Source organism: Bubalus kerabau, chromosome X (assembly GCF_029407905.1).
Source record: "Bubalus kerabau isolate K-KA32 ecotype Philippines breed swamp buffalo chromosome X, PCC_UOA_SB_1v2, whole genome shotgun sequence".
Classification (NCBI taxonomy): Eukaryota; Metazoa; Chordata; class Mammalia; order Artiodactyla; family Bovidae; genus Bubalus; species Bubalus kerabau.
In genome coordinates this window covers 153,324,964-153,335,117 of record NC_073647.1, presented here as the reverse complement: position 1 = coordinate 153,335,117, position 10,154 = coordinate 153,324,964, and the positions used below count along the sequence as shown (strand labels likewise).

Genomic DNA, 10,154 nt, shown 5'->3' with positions numbered 1-10,154 from the left:
GCATCAGAATGATCAGTAAACCAGGTGAAGAAGCTTCCTGGTCCCTCATGCTGTCTCTTCCTGCTGACTTCATTCTGTGTTTGACTTGAATTTTCTGTCATGAAGATTTAGATTTTATTTCAACACCTCATTCTTTTGTTGTGTGAAGTTATCATGTGTATACAAGGGAGTCTATCCAAAGCCAGTTCTTCCTTTATCATGCTCAGAGAGTTGTCTAACTGCAATGTACATTAGTTTAAAAAACCCAGCCTTTGAGCGAAAGAGCCGTTACTGACATCCGAGGTGTTCCCTCTGGTTTTCAGTCAATAAGAGTACCTCAGACCCAGTGATGGCTTAACAGTTTGTCTACTGATGGGTAGGGAGGCTATAAGGGACTTGTGTTGAAATTTCATTTTGACAGTGAGTTCCCCTTTCACTGAGACCTTACGTTTATATAGAGTGGCTGTGAGAGAGGTACTGATGGAAATTATCATAGGCTAAAGTCTCAGTCGGTAAAGCATCTGCCCGCAATGCCGGAGGACAGGGTTCGATCCCTGGGTCAGGAAAATCCCCTGGAGAAGGAAATGGCAACCCACTCCAGTATTCTTGCCTGGGAAATCCCATGGACAGAGGAACCTGGTGGGCTACAGTCCATGGGGTCTCAAAGAGTCAGACACGACTGAGCAACTTCACTTTTCACTTTCAATCAATCTGTGAACAATTTTGGGCTTCCCTGGTGGCTCAGACGGTAAAGCGTCTGCCTGCAATGCAGGAGACCCGGGTTCGATTCCTGGGTCGGGAAGATCCCCTGGAGAAGGAAATGGCAATCCACTCCAGCACTCTTGCCTGGAAATCCCATGGACAGAGGAGCCTGATAGGCTACAGTCCATGGGGTCGCAAAGAGTCAGACACAACTGAATGACTTCACTTTCACTTTCACTTTAAAGAAATGGCAACCCACTCCAGTGTTTTTGCCTGGAGGATCCCAGGGATGGGGGGCCTGGTGGGCTGCTGTCTATAGGGTCGCACAGAGTCGGACATGACTGAAGCGACTTAGCAGCCGCAGATCATTCCCTGGGGCCACTACTGTTTACATACTTATACCTTTCAGTTCAGTTCAGTCGCTCAGTCATGTCTGACTCTTTGCGACCCCATGGACTGCAGCATGCCAGGCTTCCCTGTCCATCACAAACTCCCGGAGTTTACTCAAACTCATGTCCATCAAGTCGGTGATGCCATCCAACCATCTCATCCTCTGTCGTCCCCTTCTCCTCCTGCCTTCAATCTTTTCCAGCATCAGGGTCTTTTCAAATGAGTCAGGTCTTCCCCTCAGGCGGCCAAAGTATTGGAGTTTCAGCTTCAGTATCAGTACTTGTGTAAAATTGCATGAAAAAGCAGCAATAAATTGCATTTCACAGGTGACATATCTGAAAGCTGTTGCTAGGCCTAAGATATCCCAAATTGTCCAAACCAAATTGGGTAACATGGTTATCTACTGAGTGTCCTTAGGAAATGTTCTTCATGCTCTCTGTAGACCAACAGAGAGACTGGTGGTTAAACATGTATTCTGAAGTAAACGAACTGACTACCTTGATAACAATCAGGCAGGGTGGGGACTTCCTTATGTTGAGTAATCAGGGGAAGGACTCCCTAAAGAGATGACAGTTAAGCTAAGACTGGATTAACAAACAGGAACATGCAAGCAGAAAAATGTTCTAGGCAGGAGGAAATAGCCCTTGGCAGGGCACCCTGGATGGAGAGATGGGCTGCACTCACCACCAGGCAGCTTAAGTCCCCTTAATGCTGCTGTCAGAAGGCTGAGTGATGAGGGCTGCCTAATGAATTGGGTTGTGTTTAAGATGCAGTACAGGTGCTGGGCCCAATTCTACATGTGCTGGCCTAAAAATGGCTGCATCTTTACATGAGCAGGTGTCCCCTGTGGGAAAGGAGACCACATGATGTGGTAGGTGAATGGAAGACACCAGTATTTTGGCAAGTGGTTTAGGTTTTAAGTCTTCTGCCTTTCAGAGGTCTTTTGGTATCAATGTGGGACAGAATAAATTCTGGAAGGTAGCTGTTATGGGATGAATTGTGTCTCATCAAAATTCATATGGTGAACTTCCTAATGCCCAGTAGCTCAGCATGTAACTGTATTTAGAGACATGGTCTTTAAAGAGGTAATCAATGTAAGGTACTATAGGACACCAATATGAATGGTGTCCTTATAAAAAGAGATTAGAACAAAGGCTTGCACAGAGGAAAGACCAGGTGAAAACAGAAGAAGATAGCCATCCACAGTCAAAGAAGGAGGCCTTAAAGAAATCAATCCTGTCCACAGGCTAATCTTGGACTTCTAGCCTCCAGAAGTGAGAGAAAATACAATTACATTGAAGCCACCCAGTTGCCAATATTTGTTACAGCAACCCTAACAAGAAAAAAGTAGGCAATATCCCTTTCCAGGATAGCTTCAGGGATCCAGATCTTGGACATTTGCTGTTGATTGATTTGGTTTTTTGCCTCAATGCTTATTCTAGGGATACCACAGAAAATTGGGAGATGCTGAGGTGCGCTGGATGGGAAAATGCAATGAGTAATTCACTAAAGATAGTAAAGTAATAAACAGAGTAATGAAGGCTCTCAATTTAATCCCAGCTTTTACCCAGTCCTAACTACAGTATCTCTTCTATGAAGCATGATCACCTCCATGACACAGGGTTAGTGTCTCCTCTGCATATTTAGGAACCTATGAGTGGCCTACCCTTGACCCAGTAGAACCTGGTTGGACTCTGCAGGAGGGTGTGTCCTTCTAGAGTGAGGTCCTGGCTGCCTCCATGTAAGACTATGTCCAGTCACCATGACCCCACGCAGGCAGTGGAAGACAAGGTCAGGGGTCCCAAAGGCAGAGGTGTGGGCCTGCAGAGAGGGGGCGGGGCGCCTCCACCACCCTCCCCGGAGCACGGGTGGGATGGGTGGAGCAGTCTGCACTTGCAGCCCACAGGGAGCTGACAGCTGGGTCCATGTGAGGAGCTTGTGCCCAGGCCACACTGGTGCCAAACTTGCCTGCTCCCCTGCCCACCTCAGGTCACACAGAGCCGCCAGTAGAGAGGAGTCATCTGTGAGAGGAGAGATGGGCATGTCGTTCCCCAGCTTGTGCACGTGCCGAGGCGTAGCACCAGAGTAGCAGCGCCTAGAGCTCTGGACACCATGAGAGTGTGTCCAGGCACTGAGACCATCCTGTGGGTGGAATAGAGACTGGCACCTGCCTCTCAGCTGGAGAAAGCTGAAGGCAAAGGCAGCTCGAGCCTGCATGAGTGAGAGAGAGCAGCTTTGCCAGCAGTCTGCCCTCGGATGGCAGCTGGGGCCAAGTGGAGGCCACTGAAGGGAGCTGGACGGGCCTGTGGGGCCCAAGATCCAAGTGCAGGGCCCAGGGAAGGCAGAGAGTGGGCAGGCAGGGCGAGGTGGAAGCCATCGTCTGTGCCAGGGGAAGGGCCGGTGCAGAGATCGCCACGCCTTCTCCAAAGGCCGCAAGTGCACTCTGGAGGGACAGGAGGGCCCGCCATGATGAGGCCACCAGCAGGCAGGGGCGCACGGGGAGCCCACCTGGGGAACCGAAGCTGGCCTCGTCCTGCAGATCCCCGCCCCCTCCCCTGTCCCTTTTCCATCCCTCGGTGAGCAGGAGTGGGGGAAGTCAGGGACTATGGGCAGGAGGAGTGGAGCCTGGAGGGCAGAATGCATGCTGCACAGGCCAGCCCAGTGGGGAGGGAAGCTGGGTGTTAGGGGCGGGAAGACAGTTGGTCTAGGTTTTGATCAGACTGGCCTGAGCTCTTAAACACCCAGAAATGACCCACCAGCTCTATCAGTCCCTCCAGATGCTGCAGGGAGTGAAGGAGAGAAAGAGCTGCCAGAGCACCCAAGGCAATGGTGTGAGAAGCAGAAGACTTCTTCACTGGGCTCTCCTGAGGCTGCATGTGCTGCACTGCTGGGTGGGAGCCAGAGAAATTGGTAGCTGCTATCGGAAGCCTGCTGTGTAGGCTGCTGTATAGGCCCTGAGACTTCAGTGGTGGATAAATCCAGGTCCCACAAAGGACATTCGCAAGGAGCTGGCCCAGGCAGACATGGAAGATGAATGAAATGGGACAGAACCAATTCTTTTGAAATCATTGCTGACAGATCTTGATATCAGGTGGTTTTCTTGCTCTTCCATGAGTTTTCTTAAAAGTAGGACAGATGATGCAAGTAAAAGACTGCTAAGTGGTAGAAGGTTCAGCTTTTATTAGATCAGGTTACATTAAGTTTTCTTGGGACTTTGAAGATAGTAAACAGGTGTTTTCAAGGTTTTGTTGTAAAGTTTAGTCCAGATTTTTGAAAAGATTTTCACAGGAAGTTTTAAATGTTGAAAGTATTATCTCAGGAAATTATGATGAAATTTTAGTCCATTTTCCAGGTCAACTGAGAAATTTATCTGCCTCCTTTACTCAAATAATGTTTTTATTGGATAATTGATCATTTTTAGCAGAGAAGTAGAAGTGTAACTCAAGCACAGTGTTCTCTTTCTGAGTAAAATGATGTAGGGCCCAGAATGAATTTCTTCCTCTGTCTAATTATTCAGGGATAAGCCTTGTGATCTGAGAAGGAACAACATGCTCTTGTATCCATGGTAAGGGGATTAATGGTCTTGTGCTTGTAAAATAGCAGCCCAGCTCCTGTGTAGTCCTTTGATTTCAAGAAACAAGAGCCTGATTCTTCTCAGCCCAGTTGGCCCTGTCTGGTGCCATTGACGAGAAGTGGCAGCGGAGCCACTTCTTAGACAGTTACCTTCAGTCCAGGGCTCCCCACACTTGAGGAAAGGGAGTGGACATTTCTATCTTAGTGGTTTGCTGACAGAAGCAATTGTTTATGTCTAAGTATTACTGTTTCTGACACAGTTTGACAAAATTATTATTCAAGTGAACGCAAAGAATTCCATCAGACCCATGTATGTTTACAAATCTTGAAAATGTATGTTTTCCATTTAGCTGTGCTAGTGCAATTTCACTCATTATTTATTTTTATTGAAGTGTGATGGATCCCAGTATGTGAGCTGCAAGTGTAAAACATAATGACTTGATATTTGTGTGTATTGTGAAATGATCACCACAATAAGTATGATTAACATCTGTCACCATGCATTATAATAAGATTTTATTTGTCATGATGAGAACTTTTAAAGATTTAGGTATTTCAGTTTATTTATTACATCAAAACATGCTTTGAAAGACAAGTTTAGTTCAGTAAGTGCTGTTGCCTGATTTTTCATTTCATGCAAACCCTAGAGGACATTCACTGTGGTCACTTTGGGAAGAAAGGCTGTGGAAGAAGTCATGCGGGTTGGACTTGATGTATAAGTGGAAGGAATTTGCATCTTTTTGTTGCTAAGTATATTATCTATTGAAATCTGTAAATCAGTCTTCATGTTACTTACTTTAGCACCAACTTTCTTTACATGTACACTTCCTCTTGGCTATTTCTGTCTGCATCAGATTCAGGAGTCTTCGTATACTAGAGAGTCCTCTGTGTTGCATTGTCTGAATATTTGTGACTGGGGAACAAAGGTTTGGGAAAGAAATCTCCCTCCTTTCCTTTATTCCTTTTCTGTTATTGCTATGCTACCCCCAACTTAGTTTCTCTGTTACTCTCTTTCTGGGATGTTGTAGAGACAGTGAATAAAAACAATGGAGCTCATTTCTCCATTCTGTTAGTTCATCCATCCGTCCATTCATTTCACAGTCCCTGAGTGTCCACATGGACGGCTCTTTGGGAATTCAGCCTTGGCCTCAGGCCCCAGGCCCAGAGAAGTCTTGTGTTGCTGATGGACAGGGTGCTTGATAGGCTCCCAGGGGATGTCAGCTGATAAAATTGAAAATGGTGTTCAATGCTTAGTCTATGAAGTTCTCCTGTGGGTAAAAATTAGAACCCCTCCTGACAAAGACTGTGGACAAGCAACATGGAATTCAGAAGTCCTGTTCTCCCCACAGTCCTGGGTCAATTGTCAGATGGAGCATGGAGCTTGTGGGTAGGTTCAGGCAACTTGGGAGTTTTGGCTTCCATGTTGGATCTAATCTTTCGTTAGGCTCACACTGTGAACTTGAACTTCAAGAGTCTTTTTTTAAAAAATTTATGTTTTTTTTTAATTGAAGGATAATTGTTTTACAGAATTTAGTTGTTTTCTGTCAAACCTCAACTTGAATCAGGCATAAGTATACACATGCCACCTCCCACTGGAACCTCCCTCCATCTTCCTCCCCATCCCAACCCTGTAGGTTGATACCCAGCTCCTGTCTGAGTTCATAATTCCCCCGAGTCATACAGCAAATTCCCATTGGCTACCTATTTTACTGGCTTAAAGCTGGCTTAAAATTGAACATTCAAAAAACTAAGATCATGGCATCCAGTCCCATCCCTCCATGGCAGATAGATGGAGAAACAATGGAAACAGTAACAGACTTTATTTTCTTGGGCTCCAGAATCACTGGAGATGGTGACTGTAGCCATGAAATTAAAAGATGCTTGCTCCTTGGAAGAAAAGCTATGACCAAACTAGACAGCATTTTAAAAAGCAGAGAAATTACTTTGCACAAAGGTCTGTCTAATCAAAGCTAGTAGTTATGTATAGATGTGAGACTTGGACTATAAAGAAAGCTGAGCACTGAAGAATTGATGCTTTTGAACTGTGGTGTTGGAGAAGACTCTTGAGAGTCCCTTGGACTACAAGGAAACCAAACCAATCAGTCCTGAATATTCATTGGAAGGACTGATGCTGAAGCTGAAACTCCAATACTTTGGCCACCTGATGCAAAGAGCTGACTCATTGGAAAGGACCCTGATGCTGGGAAAGATTGAAGGCAGGAGGAGAAGGGGACAACAGAGGATGAGATAGTTGGATGGCATCACTGACTCAATGGACTTAGTTTGAGGAAGCTCCGGGAATTGGTGATGGACAGGGAAGCCTGACAGGCAGCAGCCCATGGGGTGTCATAGAGTCAGACAGGACTGAGCGACTGAAGTGAACTGCATTGGCCTATTTTACATATGATAATGTAAGTTTCCATGTTATTCTCTGCATACATTTCACCCTCTCCAAAAGTCTTAATAGCACTAAATGCCCTTGCAGTTGAGTCTTCTCCCAACCCCCGCTAACCATAGTGGCCAATCATTGTTAGCTCTTAGTGAGCATCTGTGAGTGAATGAAGCATGCTTAACATCCTGGCTCTTAACCCAGGGGCCCATCTCCTGGGCTACGGTGGACATAAGAAGATGGTGTCCGACTCCCCGTTTCTCCCTCTCGTTGCACCCGACTGCCCTGGGCGGATACTACCCCAGGGAACGTAGTGGGGATGGTCACAGTAGAAGGAGCTCTCCCTGCCTGTGGTTTAGCTCGTGTTGGACTTCAGTGTCTTACCCCTGTGGGAACCAAGACAGTGGTTAATTTCTCAAAGGATCTTCCAAACCAGGAGGCAACCCCAGCCCACTGGGGCATCTCCATCTTCACATGCAGCCTCTGCTTTGCAGCTGCCTCCAGAAGCAGGGGTGTGCTTTCCCCTGGCCCTTTCTCCACAACCTGCTACTCTAGCAAGTAGGCTTACTCCATCCTAGGTCAACTGCTTCAGTCAGAAGGAAATGGAAATTCATCTCTGCAATTCTGTCTGTTTCTGCAATTGTTATTTGTAGAGCAGAAGCTTACTGGTGTGTTTGCTTAAAACCTTAGGCTTACTTTTTTTGGCCAAACCATCATGTGGGAGGGATACTTACTATTCTTCTATTGAGGAAGACCCAAAGTAGCTAAAACTAATCACCTTTTTGCTCATATCAACTTTCAAGAAATGATGCTTCTTAAGACATAGTAGAACGAGAGATATCCTAATAAATACTTGGTCCATTTGAGTATATAAAGGAACGACTTAAAATTTTTTTGCGTAATTATTATGGCCACTCTCATACGGATGAACTCAATATATTTTGGTTGAATTCAGCTTATTTTCAAAGTACATTTGTATCTGTTATGTGGTTATCAATGAAGCCAGTAAGAACTGTTACTTTTCCATTGCCTTCTTTTATGCTTAGAGATCATTTTAGTATGCCCAGGTAACTTTAAAAATCACTGCTTTGCTCCTCTGTTTCTATGAATATGTGTAAATTTTTCCTCTATTTCTCTGAATATGTGTATGTGTTTGTGTAAATTTGACAAAGATATCTCTATCTCTGTATATATATACTTACAAAAGAGTTGCAAAATAATACCGAACTCCTGTGTACCAGGGGCCCTCCACCTGGGGGGACTTCATCCTTCCATTGCTCCCAAGGATATGTGGAAATGTCTGGAGCATTTTGGTTTCACAGTTCGATATGCTACTGGCAAGAGTTATTTCGCTTAAAATGTTAATAGTACTGTGGTTGAGAAACTCTGCTCTAGACCCGTTTCCTAATGGGTTAAATCACCATGACAGATATATGAAAATTAAGAAATCAATGTGAATTCAATATTATTAAACTATGTAATTTTTTAATTTCCCTTTTTAAAAACCTGTGTCCTTTTTTTTCTGTTCCCAGAGCACCCCTTTTTAGTCTGATCCATTCTAGGACACCATCTGCAACTTGCTTTGTTTTTCATGACCTGGGCACTTTAGAAGCGATTTCTTAGTGTCTCTCACCTGCATATGGTACACACTACATCCAGATAGCACCTCCCGGTGGCCTATGGAAATGCGGTATGTCCTGGGGGGCATGCCGATCTGGAGATGCCCTGGCATTGAGTCAGTGGAGAGGAGAGATAATCAACGCGGTGCTGAGCTCAGGAGAGCCGCACATCAGGAGGAATTTCCCCCTCAAAATGTCAACGGCACCCTCACTGACGCACAAAGGTCCCAGTCCCTTGCTAGTAGGTGATGCAGAGTGAAATGCCTTGTCTCAAGTCTAGCAAAGGGCAGGTAGTAAACTTCAGAATAAAAGCTTGACTTATTGAATTGCAGCCCAGGACATTTGCTGCGTAACAGTAACGGTCACCATTGAAAATGTTGGCTTTAACAAGTGTAGGAACAATTTTAATGATTCAGAAATCTTTATTTCTAAGTAGATAACAGCTTTTCCTTTTGTTTGCTGAGGTGCTGTGTAACAGCCTGAGTTGAGTCTGGTGAAAACTCTGAATGAAGAACTGGAATTCATGGGAAGGGACAGTGGAGTTTCCTGGTGATGGGGACAGAGGAAGCGTTTGTGGCCCCAGTGTGTGGATGGAGTTGTGTGCATCCCTTCTCCTGCCTTGTTTCTCTTCATAGCATGCCTCCCCACCTGCCAGTGTGCACATTTATTTATGTGTTTACCTTCTGTCTCTGCCCTCTTAGAAAACGCACTCCATGGGAGGGAGAAGGGACTTTGCTCTTTAGAGCTTATCTTCCAACTCTCTGAAGGGGAGTATTTTGAAATTCATGTTTGCACAGATTTAAAGATGCTTCAGATGGAACAATCTAGGCAAAGTGTCCAAATGACCCCTTACTTAGTTCTGGCCTCCTCTATTATGCCAGCTTGTTACTTTGTATTTACTTAATTGATACGAATAGCTGTGCTTAATGTGCCACTTCCATCTTTTTCACTGGACAGGATATTTTTGAGTTTTTTGGTTTAAAAAAAATGTAACTCTAGCTCAGTAGTTTTCAACTAGGGGTCATTTCTGTCCTTCAGGGAATGTTTGGCAATGTCTGGAGACATATTTGATTGTTATTACTGGAGGATGTCCTGCTGATACCTAGGCCATAGAGGCCTGGTTTGCTGCTAAACGTCCTGCAACCCACAGGGCGTGCACAGCACAAAATTATCTGGCCCAAATCCAGCCGCGGAGGAAACCCTGGGCTCTTTCCTTCCTTAAATCTGTGGGCTAGTCGTCCCTTGGTAGCAATACCATATTGACTTTGTCCCTTCCTCTTTTAGTGGACATTTGAAAGTGAAAGTGAAGTTGCTCAGCCGTGTCTGACTCTTTGCAACCCCATGGACTATAGCCTACAAGGCTCCTTCCTCCATGGGGTTCTCCAGGCAAGGGTACTGGAGTGGGTTGCCATTTCCTTCTCCAGGGGATCTTCCCGACCCAGGGATCGAACCCGGGTCTCCTGCATTCCAGGCAGACGCTTTAACCTCTGAGCCACCAGGGA

The 10,154-nt window shown here is 45.5% G+C and overlaps 1 non-coding gene across 1 annotated transcript; it reads right to left on the bottom strand.

Moving 5' to 3' along the window:
• Window positions 1-10,082: 10,082 nt before the first annotated feature.
• On the bottom strand, window positions 10,083-10,154 carry TRNAS-GGA (transfer RNA serine (anticodon GGA)). The gene has a single exon. It is a non-coding gene; the product is annotated as a tRNA-Ser (tRNA).